Source organism: Bombus bifarius, unplaced genomic scaffold (assembly GCF_011952205.1).
Source record: "Bombus bifarius isolate JDL3187 unplaced genomic scaffold, Bbif_JDL3187 scf7180000010271, whole genome shotgun sequence".
NCBI lineage: Eukaryota > Metazoa > Arthropoda > Insecta > Hymenoptera > Apidae > Bombus > Bombus bifarius.
The window spans coordinates 784444-801454 of record NW_022885586.1 but is presented as its reverse complement, the minus strand read 5'-3'; the positions used below and the strand labels follow the sequence as shown (position 1 = coordinate 801454).

The following is a 17011-nucleotide window of genomic DNA, read 5'->3' as shown; positions in this document are numbered from 1 at the left end:
TAAGTCAACTTTAATCATTTAACGAGATAGTCGAGTGCATATACTTTATCAAATATAATTGACCATTATAACGATATTCCGTCCATATAACTTGTTAAAAATTAAAAACTAAAAAAACTGGTTTACCAGCACCTACTACGAACACATTAGAGTTCGAATACTACAATGATTAAAGAAGATATTAACAATAATATTTGAATCTCGAGGTGTCGATTTCGGTAGCATTAACTCAGATGCTAATTTTGAAGAAAATTGCATCTTAGTAATTATGAATAGACGTACTGTTTGATTGATTATTATACAGTGTGATTCAATACGAAACACTTGAGATACACGTTCCGAAAAGTATATATTTTCTATACCAATTAAAATATTTCGCTTCACTCTACGTTGATAACCTTTCGCACCATACATTTCAGCTCGCAACTACCATCTCTCATAAATCATAAATAATTCATGTGCCGTTTCACCATATGTTCAACGTTTAACAACGTATCACGAGGAAACAAGCCTTACGTCGTACCATCCTTATTCCCCGGCAATTTCAATTTACAGTTACGCATTTAGTATGTCACTCAAGACGAAAGTTTCGAAAATTACGTTAACATAGCGAGGCTGAAATATTCGTTGGAACAATCCTGCCGGACGTTATTGAAGTTCTCGTAGAAACTAGAAATCATCTTCCCGGGACCCCAGGATAATCATCTCGATCCGGATTCTCGGCCTCGGGCGCCGCCAACTAATAAACTTATCGAATCTGTCGATGGCAACTTTACTCTTGCGCTCAGAGGCTTATACAACTTCCCTCGACGCTCGCGGAAACGCGATCCGACGTGGATGTAACAATTGCGTTAGCAGAACGAGAATGCAGCCTGAACGTTCCCTGCCCAGGGACGAACGTTCCCTGGCCAAGGATGAGCGTGTAACGTCAGGGAGTTCTCCGAAGCTCGTTGAGTTCAGCGAATTTGTGACGACTGTTGGAGATTCGAACGATGAGTTCGCGACTTGGCGTTGTTGGTGTTGGAGTTTAAGAAAAGTTTGATATCGTGATTCGACGCAGTGTCAGCAAATTTCACCTTGCAATCGGACTGAAAATTTCCCGTTGCAATGTTCTACATTTTGCAGAGATCAAAGTTGAGCATAATTGGAATTGTTATTATTCGATACGAACGAATGAACGCGCGAATGTAGAAATTGTAAATTTCGGAAATTTTGTGGCAGAATAAAAATCAGATGCGGCTGTTGCACACTGATCGATATTCCATGAGATGATACGTTTTATCAAAGTTTCCCGCACGTTCTTTCCGTAAGATTGAAAGTATATGACAAATTTTGTAAATCCTAGCGGAGAAAGTCAATTGGTCGAATGATACCACGGTTTATATTAAATAAAAAATACATGTGCTCGAAAGATTTACGGTAAAGCCTATAGTTCTCTGCAAACTTCCAAATCACTGCTGCATGCGCAGCTAATGCTCCCGAAACCGCTCTTCGTTTCACGAAACACTGGAAACCGTGTCGATTTTAAGCGAAACCAAATAACGCAACGACCGTAAAATGTCGAAGCAAAAATGTCATCGGGCTATCGACCGTAACAACGGCGGCGTTAATCCGAGTCTTCATGATGCCGGTTTTCCCGGAAGCATCAATCACGGATTTCGTTCCATAGATCCCGTCCTTGGCTGGAGGCGATCCTCGCGTCTCCCATTTGCGGAATCGACATCGACAACGCCGCGATAATCAATCAAACGTCAATACTTCTGAGAGAGTGGAAGCTTTGGAAAAAAGAGGCGGCGTTTTTTTCATCTGGAGAACGAATCGGTCAATTAACGAACGAAAGAAAGGAATAGAGGAAAGAAGGGGGATCGATTGATCGATCGATGGAGCAGAAACGACAGGATTTATCCGGCGTTAACGAGCCGGTCGACGAATTTCTGACCCCGTTATTAAAGCCTGGAGTATGTGGCGTATCGATTCGATGAGATGAGATAGGCACACGTACGCGTGGATCAACCTCCGTTCGATCCGCGAATTCTCGTGGCGTGCCTTCGACATGCGGAGCGTGAAGATGCCAGCGGCGTCACGCAAATATCCCGTCTGTCGACTGAAATTAGACGGTCAAACCGCATCGTCTAGGCTCGAGATGCCTGCCTCGTGGGTATTTAACGAGTTTCGCGTGGTAATAGTTTAATAAAGTTCGTCAACGGTAACTCGCTTCTCACCTCGCCTCTCTCTCTCTCTCTCTCTCGTTCCCCCTCTTCCTCTCCCTTTCTCTCTCTTTCTGTTGGTTTAGCGCACAGCGTTCTCTCCAAGGGAGCTACTTTTGACGCGAGAGCACGCTTGCGACAGCCTCCTTTTGTGAAGTGGCCACGGAAGGCTGACAGCGTGGGACAGTATGGTAATTCGACGGCGTGAAACCTTCTGGATATTCTATTATGGACTGGAACGTAAAGATTCACGAGGTTGCGCGGTTTCGAGGAAAGCCTCTGCATGACTATGTGTTTGTACAGTGATGTCGGTAGTGGTGAAACGTGTGTGGAAGGATTTAGTGGGTTAGTGGTACGGTATCTGCGCTCTATCTACGACCGCTTTTACAATGATTTCATTGACATTGTACTTTTTCTAAGTCAATCGATATATCGATTTGAAAATGTAACGTTCTTATTTGTTTAGCGAATGACGAGATTTATTTAGAAATGCCCTGCAGGGGCAAAATGTTTTACTTATATCGGAAGAAGAAATCGAAAGGGAGCTTCTTCTTCGTGGAAGCTGCTTGGAATATCAATTTTAATGTTTCAGAAGGGAAACATTTATGAAGTTATCGTGTTTCTATATTCCGTCGTATTCTTCCGGATAAGAGACTGCAAAATAATATTTTGAATAATTTCAAAGTTGAAGCAATGAAAACGAGTGTCTATATCGAGACACACTTCGGAATATCAATAAATCACGCTGCAAGAAAGTGCAACGAGCAAAAATCTAGGTGCAACTCTATTAAAGTTCACGCAGATAAAACATACGATAATATCTAACGACGAAAGTGTCTCTAGTTGCTCGTAAATGCTCCGCGGAGGCAAAAAGTTTTACTTGTATGTATCAGGGGAAGAAATCAAAACGGAGGTTCTTCTCCGAGGAAGCTGTTTAGAATATCGACTTTAATGTTTAAAAAGGGAAGCATTTATGAAGTCCTGTTATCGTGTTTACGTGTTCCATCGTTCTCATAAAAGATATATTCTTTCCGTTGAGCAACTTATTTTAGATGCTCGATTTAAACACGCAACATCGACAGGAAATTCGCGAATACCTCTTTACACGATCGAGAAACGGCTCAGGTATACATGTTTACTGTTGCGTGATTAATTTATGGAAATTTAGCTCATTTACCGATAATCAATGGAGATTTATGCCGGTTGTATTTATATCTGATGAGATGAGAAATAAAGTAATAGACTGTATTAATAGCGATTCTAGTTTTATTATTTGCAATCGCTAATTACTTATGCAAATTACAATTCCCCATGTTCGCCTAGATATTACATAAATTTATTACAGTGCCGTACATAATCTGTCTTATCTTTAAATATGCATTTAACGTGCATTTCTAAGTACGAGGAACATGATCGTTTAGTAGGTCAAAATTCGCAATCTATTAAAAAAATTACCGCGTTTATCTATCATTTGTGCGGAAAATTATACAGAATTACATAACAATGTCAGATGACATACAGATAGGGAAATGCAAGTAGCCATAAAACGCAGTAATTCTCGTGCAGCGACTAGTTTGCTCGTATTCGTAAGAATTCAATAATGTTTGTGAGACAAGTACGCGCATTACGTAAGTGCAAAACATCGAGATCCTCTGTCGTGATTAAATTTCAACGGTGTTTGATAATCGGCGTGGCTTATGCGCTTCGTGTCGTTAAACTTGCCCCGGAAACCGGAAATTCTGATCCTCTCTCCGTTTACGTTTCGTCATCGTATCGGGGAAATAACAGGCAGCAATTTTATAGAGTTGCTCACCCGCGACGTTTTGAACCTATATTCGACGGGAAATATTACACAATAATATTCCACAGCCACTTGGAAGTACCAGACTCTAAGATGGACGATAAAATGAAAATGTCTTCGAGCAAGTTCGAGTGCTTTTTATTTTTTCTTTTTTTTTTTTGTAGTTTTTTTGAGAATTTCATCAAACAAAGATTTCCTTCTCTAGTTTAAAATCGTCATTAGCATTTAAAATATACGCTTAAAATAATATACTTAAATTTATAAAGTGGGTGGTTCGTGTATTTAAATCCCTTTTTACTTGCAATTCCTCTTCGTGGATTCGATAATATTTTGAGAATGTTTGTAAGCTGTGTTTTCGTCGTTCTTTTAAGTTAGTATTCATTTTTGTTGAAACGAAGTTTTATCGGAGTTTCTGTTATAGTAAAACACGAAAACTATAAAATATCTTTAAAGAGGAAAGAACGTCGTTCAATTGCTGCTATCTCGGAGAACGTTCTTTAACGAAAAGTACATAGAAAGATGAAAATAAAAAGAGAATACTTTCCTCTCTAAAAGATATACATACTGTTTGATTACATTCTCTGAAACTTTCGTTCAAAAATATTAATAACTAAAACATCTAGATCGATCCGTAAATTGCTCCAAGCACTTGAACAACCTTATTACATCGTATCGGTAAGAAACTACCGAGGGGTTTTGAAAAGTGGCGTTGACCTCTTGACCCTTCCCTTAGAATCTCAAATCGACTGCGCCTTTCGCCATAAAACGTTTAATTCGCCCAGGAAGCAGCCTTGTCTACTCACGATCTCCTATTTTTCCCTGCTCGATCGAGGTATACGCGCGGTTCGGTGAAAGCGTGAATCCTTTCCGCTATTGTTCGACGCCATAAATCCGCTCGATATCGATGACGAGCAAACTCAATCTAAAACTCCGTGTTGTGGCGTTTGCACGCGATAAAATTCCTAGAAATTGCCTTGTTCCTCCCTTTCTATTTCATTTTCTTGGTATCTTTATCTTCCCAGAATCCCGTAATTGATGCAAAAAATAGAGAAATAGGATTGTAGTTAATAAAGTGGGTCAAAGCGAGAGAGAGAGAGAGAGAGAGAGAGAGAGAGAGGGGGAGAGAGAGAGAGAGAGAGACGAGTATCTGCTAGATCATTTTATCGAAATAGTACTACGTTTTTCAGTATGTAGAAAAACCATCGCAGAAGGAAAAGAAATAAAACCGATATGAATCCCTTGTCACATTGGAATTCCTGGCAATGAAAAAGCTGGTCAAGCAAGCCGCCGACTCTCTAAACACCGTCAACTGCGACAACTTACATATGAACGACTCGATAAAAGAAGCAAAAGATAGTTTAATATTACGAGTGGGAATCTGAATGGAATCTAACAGCCCCGCCTTATGGTAAAAATATCACCGAGACCGTTTCAAGAACGGAAAAACGAATACTATATTTGCTAGGAGAGATCATATTTCACGGATTAAGATTGAACATACCAAGATTACACATTCCCACAGTCTATCGTTCAAAAGACCAACTCCTCGATACAACGAGTGCTCTTCTGCAATTACAGTAGATTATCTAATCTTACACTCTCCTAAGTATAATCTTTCATGTGATAAGCGTAGATTGATAGGGCCGCTTAAGGACAACCTGAAAAATGAGAAAATTCACAACTTGATCGAGTTCGTAAAGGGATCGAAATTAATTGTAAGATTAATGTAACGTTTACGTACTAGTTAATCTTAAGCTATAGCTAATAACCGTTTAGTTGATAGGACTTAAAACCCTTGAAAAGAACTTAGTTTCTAACAGAGGAATAATTGAACATTCTTGGTTGTTCGTTTCGTATTCTAATGGCTACTTTCAGCATGTAAAAATCGTTACCATGCCAGTGTTAGGACATTAAGGGCATCAGGTGGCGCGTTTAAATCGCAGGGCGAAAGGAGAAAATATTACGAACCGTGGTGGGCGGTAAATTAAAAGTACGCGAGATTTAATACGAACGTATTGCGTGTACGCTTGAATGGGGAACAGAGGTCCCAATAACTTTGTTTCAAGTTACACGAGATCACGAAAGCGCCGGTCTTAGCCATGTACCGTATCGTTTTAGGCGTCCTGGTCACGTTAATGGAAGAAGTAATTTTCGTTTTTTTAACTTTGCAGGTACGTACAGTTTGCTGAAACGAGTAGAAATGCTTGGGCGTTGGGCGTGGTGCTGTTGAAGCGCTCGTAAGTAGCGATAAGGTTATAACTTTGGATTGATTTTTGTATTACCTTCGCGAGAAATCCATTATTATTTTTCGAATTCTTTCTTGAAAAAGTCTCCAAGAGAAACCTGCGATGTTTAGTATCTGCTCTGACTATACGTTTTTACATCTTACATATTCGTAACTAGTTCAGGGTGAGCATATTTTAATTCGCATTATAAAAAGTACCTTAGCAACATCAGGTCCAGGATATCGTTACGTTAAGATCGCTCAGTGCTGCGATTGCACATCAAACTCACGCGTAATGATTTTCTTCCACGAGCCGAACCTCCTCTGCCAGAACGATAAACAATTATTCCAAATTTTCAAATGTAATCTTTTCCGATGCTCTGAATCTACTATCGACGGTAGAACGGATAATACCGGTCCTCTCTACAGCAGTCTGCGGTCCAAAAAAATTAAAGAAAAGAAAAATCATTTCCAGCTACTCGACCACAACAATTATATCGGCCATCGCGATAGTTTATCTGATCGAAGAAACGTCCGAAGTTCGTAATTAATACGAGAAAAGGGAATTACCAGGGGGATCGTGATTGGTTTCCTGGCACTAAACAATCTTCTTCCTCTGTCTCTGCTCCTCGCCCCATGTTCCCAGTTCGATTCAGTCTCACCCCCTTTTTTGTCATTGCGAAGTGGATTCAAAGGGGGGGAGGTACGTAAATTGCATCCCGATCGACCCGGTTTTTATTTCAATTTGTTGTGAATTTATGTGCGAATTATCGGCACGCTGAACAGAGAACGAAGGTAATAAGAAGGGAAGAGAAAAGGGAAGAGAAGACTGGCACGATTTACTCGTGTCGTTTCTCGACGCTCTCGTTGACTGCGTATTCAATTTACATTTCATTCCATAAATTCGGTAGGCTCTTGGCCACTCGCGCACGACCATCTGTTTTTCCCGTTAAAACCTCTCAATCATTGGATTCGCCAAGATTTCGGAGTAAAGGCCTAACGTATACTCGGACTAACCAAAGGTTCTTCAAAGATTCCGTCGATTCGTTCTCTGAACGCTTCGAATTTCGACGTGTGACAGATTCTACGATGTACCATGCATATGTCTTGCTCTACGACGTATCGGACAGATTTCGATATATTATGCAAACTACGATGCGCTAGTTGTTACAAGATCTATAATTTAGCAGCTCGACGTATTTTTAGAAAACTTGTGTCATGTTTCCTATGCGGAGTAGTTCCGTGAATTTTCGAATATTCCGAGGAGAAAGGCGAAGACTTTGATTTGGGAAAATGTAGGGGAGAAAAAGGCTGATTCGTGAGAACCAATTTGAAAAATTGTTCGAAATTTTAAATCTAAGCTGAATTATTTCAGAATACGGTAATTATCTTAGAACGTGGACCGAACCTACCTCGAATAATCGAAGATTCGAGTAATACAGAAGGGTTCATGGTCGTCAATAAGTCGTACAACAGAATTGTGAAAAACATTTTGATAACACAATATTGCACATGTATTTAAGTTTAATCAATTATTCAATTGATTGAGAGTTTGATCAACTGTCTTAAAAATGCCTGACTATTTTCACTTTTGTACTCTTTATATTAAACTTATGAAAAAAATTGAAGTTTGGTAAAGTTCGAGGCACCTCGGATAATACGAAACTTTGGTTAAAGGGAACTCGGATAACCAGAACTCCACCGTATTGTGGTATTTTAATTATCGCTAAAAATAAGTTGACGATGTTTTATCGATTCATCAGGATAACTTAATCTGCCTTATTATCGTTTCCTGATACATTTATTTATTCCGTTGAACAGCATAGCCAGACAATTTTTCCCAGCGACTGTGCAATATCACATTTTATTACTCGATCCGTTCAAAAAATTATTCTGGAGATTCGTATCTTGCGACCAAGGCAAGTCTGACATTTCGGAAGATGATTGCTTCTGCCAGCTCAGCCGAAAGGGACCAACGCGGCAAAATAGCTGGCAGGTTCTTCCGCTCGAACGAAGCATCGAAACGCGATCCAGAAACGCCAGGGATGCGTTGCTCTCTTTCCAGCGCGATTTTCAAGGGATTTCGCTTTGATTTTATCTCAACCCTTGGAAGGTCTGGGCCGACGTGGCGTGTTGTCGATGTCGATGAAGCGAATTTCCAACCACACAGGTTATATAGTCATAGTCATCCCTTCTTCCCTTCTATCGTTTCTCCGCTTGAAAATGCTATCGGATACGGTTTCGTTTCTTTGACGCACGCCTCACCGAACATCCGATTTATTAATCACCTTTCTGCGCTTATCCAATTCGCAAAAAGTTATTAAATCCGTGACTTTCTATTATTCGAAGTTTCTTGAATTTTTGCAGCCTTAGTTTCCACTAGCTGCTAATCGGACTATTTGCAAAGAACCGTTTGTGTTCCCTCTTTCGTTTAATTATTGCCATATCTCTCGATTTTATTGTATTCTGTATGGAATAAGTAACATAGAGCAAGCCAATATTCGATATTTGAACTTTACACTCTTTATACTTATGTAATCTAAACTGCGACTAATCGTTGCGCAATCAATATCGAATATGTAAATAGATTAATAATTAATGAGCCGACAATATTCATAAAACCATCTAATACATTAATGCGTATTTTCATAATTCGCTTCTTCGTAACTCGGTCTAACCTTCTTTCCTGAATTTTAGTACAATTTCAATCACGCTGCGTACAATCGTAAACGACAGCTGATCGGAGAAAGAGAATTCGATAAATCTAACACGAGACATTCGACAGTTTCTATCAGTGTCAACGTTAATCCAATAATCGTATCGATAAGATAACGATGCAAAATTTCAGCGATAAAATTTTTCAACTGTTACCGAACAACGCTACTGCAAATCCATAGTCATAGTTACATAGAATTAATTCCAAAACGGGGATCTATTACTCCAACAGGATGCGATACGAACTTCGGTATCGTTACGAGGATTATTAAGTCATATGGGCCACAGTTAGATGGGTATGCGAACTTTGCTCAATAATTCCTCCAGTTATTTGAATTGTCCTGTTTCGAAAGTTGTCTCGACGAACAGAGCTGCACGTATAATAATTTGCACGTGAGCAACATATTATATATACATCGATAAGCATCGAATATTCCATGTAATACGATCAATGTTTCATGCTCTGTTCTTCCCATAGAATTCGATTCTATCATTTTGATGTTACTCTAACGTTACATACTCGTAATTATGTTTTACGAACGATAGAAAAGCTTCAAAGTTCGTAGGTTTGAGAATTTATCTCGAATCTAAAATAAATCAATGGGATTTGCCGATGTTATCCAGCGGGATTAAACATTTCCAGTTTCGACTGGTCAAAACGTGATTTGTCTATATTTCACGCTTCGTCCATATCGCGTACATTTAATGAGAAGCCGTACACGCGATTATCCACAAACTCTCAAAACGATGCACATCGATCATGCCCCGTTCCTTTTAAACTCTGTCCAGCTAAACGAGCTGCTCTCGTGCCATTTTGGTTACATTTCGATTCTAATCCAGCGTTCGCAACGAAACACGGAGGCAGCTGGCGATAAAAAGACGAAACGCGTTTGTCCGCGCGATCGTGCATTTACATCTCGTTACGACAAATTTATACGCCGGGACGTAACGATTGTTACGTTTCATAGACAATTTCGTTGCGTCAGTGACGAGCCATTTCTTGGCTCGGTTTTTCGTCGGTTGTTTCCGGTCGTGCGAAACGAGCTGGCCAACCGAAAAAATCCGATCGAAGCCAGCTGGCTGTTTTATTTTCCCGCGAAATGCATCACTGGTCGGTGAACAGAGAGACATAGAGAAACTCGGTGATCTTGTTCCTCTTTTTTTTTTTTTTTTCTTACTTTCTTTTCATTTCTCTTAGTGAACACAGCGGAGCGCGATTTCGTTAAGTTACACAGGCGATATCATGCAATATTCATGATCGAAGGAAAATTGTTGGAAGTGTCTGAAACGGTTGAAGGCTTACGGCTATTCAAATAAATTCATTGCTAGGTAAGACGTTTAATATTGATGAGTTTCGAGCCGAGGTGTACCGAGGGTGTATCTGAATGGGTTGATCAGAGGTTAGAGTGTGCGTGTGCATTGTGGTGCGAACAGAAATCAATGTGAAAATCCTTCTCTCTATTTTATTCGGAGATTTAGTAATGAAAGATTATAAATAAGGAGAGATCAGTATCGTTCAGTTTGCTGAGATATTACGAAGAATTCGAGTTAATGTAATTGGAGTGAAACAAATATGATCTTATATAGATTTTATCTTGAATGAAAGATTATCCTTAAATCTATCAGCCGTATCGTACGTACAATCTTTGCCCGTCAAAAAGTTATCGTTATTGCCGATTTTGATAAGTTGTTAAATCAATGAATTAGATAAGCGTCAAAACCGAGCGAACTCTTTTAATATTCGTAATTAATGACGAACGCGATAAATGAAATTTTTCGTTATAGAAAAGAAACGGTTTTTAATTATTCAATTACGTAATTCCACGATGAAATACATGTTAAAGCGAAGCAATGATCGTGGGACTGTATGATTTTAATGCTTGCTTCGTTATATGTACATACATATATTATTCGTTACCGTACGCAGTCAATATAAATTCATATTTGATTGGAACGTAGTATGAACATACGATACTCAATTTCCTTTTATCTACCACTTCCATTGTCTGCAATATTACATTAACTTTCCTGGATCATCGAAAACCTTACTAATTGGCTAATTGTTAAATTATTTTACAGGCAATCCAAATATCGATCTGGTTATAAGTTGTGAATTATAAGTACTTCCTATTTTGAAACTAATTCTCTCCTTAATTATGTTTTGGGCACGAGTGTAGTTACGTCAATCTTCTACGCTTGTTTCTTCCACCACTATTAATCTCTTGACCTCTTTCCAAATTAGCGAAATCATCAGTTATACATATCATTTCATAAGTAATGCAAGTAACGACCTATTTTCTATCTTAAAATTCATTTCCAATTTTACTTCGTAATACGATAGATAAACGTTTAAACCGTGACATATATCCGCTTAAAACGATCAAATCTTTCTTCACGAACCGAGGCAGAACGCGTCAAACATTTACAAACGCGTCGATACTAGTTGCACTTGGTCGCTCGTTTTCTCTCCTCCAAGGCCCAGTGTTATGAATTTTCTGCTTCGAGCTACGATGACGTTCATTCTATCCCCGTGACCACCGTCACAACTGCAAAGTCGGTCGAAATAAAACGAGAAACATTCCTCGTGAGAAACATTGATTTGCTCGCTTTCCATCTAACGGAGAAGAAAGCGCGAAGCTCACGGGGAACGTGACTCGGTCAACGTTCTGTAGATTTAAAATTTTTATGCGTCGTTTCCTTTATTGGATCAGCTTGCTCGTTTTCCTCCGGAAAGTTGGGAATTGTGCGATCGAACACCGGCGATTTTTTCGCGATTAGTGATTTGTTACGAGTCTACGAGGAAGTTGGTGTAATTTGAGACATAATAGGTAGACTTTCAAGGATCGCGTATTTTACTATTATTCGTTATCGTTATTAGAGAAAAGTAGCCAAACATGGAATACCATTTTGTTTTTCGAATCTCATTCTGACAAGATCGATAACAACGAGAAAAAGATTCTTACGGCTGTTCGATCAATTTAAGCCTCTAATTTTTATTTTTATGACGCAGTAAACTACGATTTCTTCTCAATGACACCGACGTATTTAATTTCGAAAGAAACATAGTAATCTCATGGAACATTATAGCGTCATTTAGTATTTTATGTGTCATTAGTATCCACGTGGAATCAAGAGGTCGTAAATTTAATTGATTTTGCATGTTGGAGAAATCGTGGTCGTATGCCGACACTGGATGACCCACTGGACGCACGGTTAATCGGAAAAATCAGTGCTTCGCGCTTTTAACTACTTTCTACATGTAAAAGGGGTAGGTAAAATATAACATCGATTTACATATTAAAATTATCTGGAATTTTATGAATTTATCAGTTAATGTACATTTACCGCGAATTTTCTCTTTTCAAAACTATTTTCGCAAATTCGCCAGTTTACATCCGCCACGCCAGAAACCTTCAAGTGCATGCAATTACATCGTTCGCTTCGAAATTTCGCGTTTGATCTCGAAACGTAGTACGTCAAGAGAGTGGGCAGATCCGAGTCCTTTAAAACACGAATCCGTTCTCTACTACCTGCATCGACGAGCGGTTGCTATTTCTCGTCTCCTTTGAATCACGCGCTCCTTCTCGTTTATGGCACTCATAAACGCGAGGAACAGCCTGTAAATTTATCGCTCGAATGTTTTGACGAGCTCATAAACGTTCAATAACTTATGCTCGATTTATTGATTCAGCTTTAAAATGCTCGATTAAAAGACAGTTATGATGTCCCGTCTGTAATTCAAATATTCCACGGCATAACAATAGACTATAGGCTATTATTAGATATAGTATTAGATACGGTCTATTGCAGACTAAGTAGAACGTAATTTGTCTTTCTAGTCTTAGAAGAAGCTAGAGATTTTGGAAGATAGAAGAAGAGTATCGAGCGTTGAGTATCGAATGATGAAAGGAGTTTCAAATTTTATAGCTTCGGTTAATCTTCCTATACAACTTTTTCAGGATCGAAGCGATATCGTAAATTGCGATTCGTAATTTCAAATACCTGAAAAATTGTAATTATCTGTTGCTCTTTATCTCTGATTATCTCGAGATAGTCAACGATTAGAAACTTGCTGCGGAAAGACCGGTATATTCTCAACGCGAGAAACAAAACGAATTAAGGTTCGCTACTGCGAAGGAAAGCAACCGCGGGAAGGGAAGGGGGTACAAATCGCCGATGCAAATTTTACCCTTGGGCCGGCTGAAGCTACCTTCCCTGCTTTATTCAGCAGGGTCATCTGTCTTTCCTTCCCTTGATAATTCTATCTTTCTCTAATTTGGACAGACGATTGGACTGCCGTGGTGAATTCTCTAGGTTCCTTGGTGTTCACAAACGTAGACGGATGATCCTAGCTACATAGATGCGAAACGAGTACCCTAACTTTGAATACGAATCGATATCATTTAGACTTTCTTTCTCCCGTTGTTTTATCAGTTGTATTTATTTATAGTTAATTGCGTTCTGGTCGTCTATGATTTTCGACGTTTGCACGCGGTTTGGTTTAACGACAGCTGCGCTTGTTTACAGAGTCTATTTGTTCACAGATTGTTTGCATTGGTGGCGATGAATTAACAGCGTAAATTTCGAATATGCCAAATACTTTAGCATTTGAGATTTGTGAAAGGATTGCTTCCGATTAAAATATCACGAATCGTATTATGGAAAGTTCGAAGGAAAAGTTACATTCTATCGTTTACTCTGATTTTTTTTTTTAATTTTCCTAGACAATTTAAAGTCTCGCAGATTCGTCTTACTACGTATGTCGTATCACCCTGCAACAATTAGTTGGATAATACTTGGTTGGTCAGTGTGTTTGTCCTTTCGTTTGATTATCGATCCTGAAGAGCTAAAGCTTCGTTTCAAACAGAAAAGGGACGATGGTGATTAACGACGTCCAGAAACGTCGCTAGTCGCCTATGCGTGTTCCCGTTATGATACTGGACCTCGTTAATCACCGTGTCTCCCGAAAACTTGTTTAAAATAGAAATTTTCATTAGCAACGTTTCCTCGAAACTGTATCCTTCCTTCTGCTGTAGTTTTTCGCTTTTCTTTTACACGAAATTCTTAGAACCCTTGCTACATCCACGAGCTCTTATCTTTTGTTCCAGTTCAGTCGTTTTAAATCGATGGATTGGTATTCGGCCCCCTTTCTTACGTCGCTATGATCGAGCATTAATCAAGCAGCATTTTGGAAGTTTTATCTTTTCCCCTGTGATGTAGGTCATCATTCATTTACGCTCCAGCTCCATTATAATTTTTCAGCTTTACCATCAATTTATGGTCCTGAGTCAAAATAAAATTGTTTGGTCGTCGATGCATAGCGTAGTTTGTCTCGCGATCTTCAATATGAAATCGATCATTGTCATTCTGGAGAGACTTTTCTAAGGCAATTTCTAGTTCTAATACATCTTTTTTAAATTCTTGCATTTTATGCAGCACGTAACGACTTGAAAATTTTACTGTCAGTTTCAAACACAGAATTGATCGTATAATTAGGATCTTATTCTTGGATTTAATCGGAGACGAATAAAGCTTGTTAATTTTAGTAGATGGTAAAATATTTTCGTATACTCGAAATATCGGTCACAGCGATAAAGACTCGACACATTCAATTAGCACTGTGAAATTTCGTCGGGTGTCAGAACTGAGATTTCACCAAAATGTCAGAACAGTCGGAACGTAAATTCAAAATTCGTCGCGATATCAGATTGTCTGCGTATCGTGGAGACTGGCAGCGCGGTCGAAAGAGGGTTGGTAACGCGCCGGTATAGTCGTACGAACGCCAGAAACGCCGCGGAAACAATGAAGAGACGAGGCTATGTAAAGAGACGATGTTGCAACGGCCGCTTAGCACAGAGACAATGAAGTTTATGCGGTGCCGAGTGCCGTTATCTTATGACGACGCGGGGGATTAAGTTTCAAGCACCGACGGAGCTTGCACTTCTCGCCTGCTTATGGCGAATGCTCAGAAGCGTATTCGTATCCCAGAGTAATTCTCAGTTCACCCTCCGTTTCCTCTTCGTGGATTGTCGCGACGATAAGAGCCGATGTACGGCAACTCGCCGCTACCTGAGTTTCGATTTCAATTTCCCGTTATAGTTAGAAAGTTGATTTCTATTCCAAATGTATTGGCTTTTTCCGTAGTTTAACTCTTTATCCGATGCAGACCGAAAAGAGAACGCTCCTTCGCTTAGAATGCAGATATTGTACGATGTCACTGTATTTTCAGAAATTGTGTCAAAATGCGAAACATTATTTTATATTTCGCTGATTTATTTATTATTGCGAACGTTTATGAAGTTATGAGAAATTATTTTACAGGAAAATGTCTACTTCTGTATCTACAGTGAACGAAGAACGTCGTACTATTATTTTATTATCAGATACAGTTGCTATTGTCCTATTTGAGATTTTTCGTAATCAAATCTGCCTCTAACACGATTACGTGTAACATCTTTGAACGATATTTAGTATGGTAACTCTGTTATCGCACGTATATGCATGTTCTTCGTTCATAATCGATACGATTTACGTCCGAATGATGCGAACTTGATGAACATCGTACCACCTCGGAACGCAACAGAGTGCAGGTTGAATCGAGTTCCCGGGACGGGCGTATAAAAAGTTGTTGGACGTTAATGGCTCGGTAAAGATTACGGGGCGGGTAGACAGCTCGTGGCGGGAGGCAAAGGACAGAGTGCCGTTATTCTACGCGTCGTGATGCACCGATACCACGGGCTGTTCGTCTACTATCCCGTCAGGGGAGCCAAGTTTTCGCTGAATTATGCATGATCCCTCTTCCTTGTCCTCCATGATAACCGGCGACTAGCCCAGCCGCCTCTTACGCCACACTTTATTTAATAATAACGACACTTTCGTTTCACCTCGTCCCTTATCGGCGTTCCGTCGTTTCCACGGAAGTATGTCTGTGTAACACCGCGTTTACCGGGTCTCTCGTAAGAAGGTTAAATTTAAAGGCTATAGCCCGCGAAATTCTTCGAGTGGTCCGTGAGTGGAGTATGGATTTTTATGCAAACTCATACTTCCGCGGATATAATTAAAGATGTAGAATCGCAGTAGGATGTCAGCGAAACGTTGGCGCAAAGTGCAAGTGTGAAGCGCAAGTGTAAAGCGCGAGTGTAATGTGCAAATGCAAAGTGCAAGCGCGAAGCGCAATAGCTACGCGATTGTTTCTGGAAAACCAATCTCATAACACTCGCTAGGAAATTATTTTACCTACACATCGAGTATTATGGCAAGCGCTATACGTTGGACACTTTATATACCGTTTCATATTGTGCGCATTTTGTACAATTTCGCACTTTGAATTTATTCAAACGAAGGATTAAAAAATGTTCGACAGTGCTGTTTCTCACTGTATCTCTATTACGAGGTAATTCGTTCGTTGGAGAATTGTTTAGGCGTTTGAAGAAATAATCGTTCGTAAGTGGAAGGTTGAAGGAATGAGATAAAATTTCATATTCTAATTCGGCCTGCTTATTCGTCTGAAATAACGAAGAGGCTATGTACATCCATTTCGGCTACTGCGTGTCGCTTAACTCGTGCGAAGCCCATTTGTTCATTTTCTTTACTTTTCCTATTTGCATCAAGTGAATAATGGTAGGTGGCCTACTTTCATTTTAAACGCTACTTCTCGCGCTCTTTGTCGCCAATTACTCTCAGTAATACGCTCTCGCCACTATTTTCAAAGGTTTCATTTTTATTGTGAATTTTTTTCAATTAAGATATTTTTGAAAGAAAAATAAAAGACTATCGGCAAAAATATCACGTCACTTTGAAAAGGCACAGACAAGTGAGATTATTAACAAGGAAATTGGAATATCGAGCGTTCTGCGAACTGGTTGCAAAGAAATCCTATCAAGTTCTGTTCGACTTCGACATTGTATAAACTAAAAATTTAAAACCTAATTGCGTGGCAGAGAAGGCAGGCCTTCGACGGAAGTTAAATCCTCGTCTCTATCTCCGGCGAAGGGAAACTCTTTACAATACTGGTTAAAAAGCTTCCTTTGACTGTGATGCACATTGCATCGTAAGAATTAAGGC

The 17011-nt window shown here is 39.5% G+C and overlaps 1 protein-coding gene across 5 annotated transcripts in view; it reads left to right on the top strand.

The window, feature by feature from the left end:
• LOC117216540 (putative polypeptide N-acetylgalactosaminyltransferase 9) overlaps nucleotides 1-17011 on the top strand; it is a 294302-nt gene that overhangs the window by 153192 nt on the left and 124099 nt on the right. The window contains exon 5 of one of the 5 annotated variants that reach the window (XM_033463302.1): nucleotides 6180-6245. The exons of the other annotated variants lie outside the window; for them this stretch is intronic. The gene's annotated coding sequence lies outside the window, so the exon portion shown is untranslated. The remainder of the gene's footprint in view (nucleotides 1-6179; nucleotides 6246-17011) is intronic. 5 annotated transcript variants of the gene reach the window in all.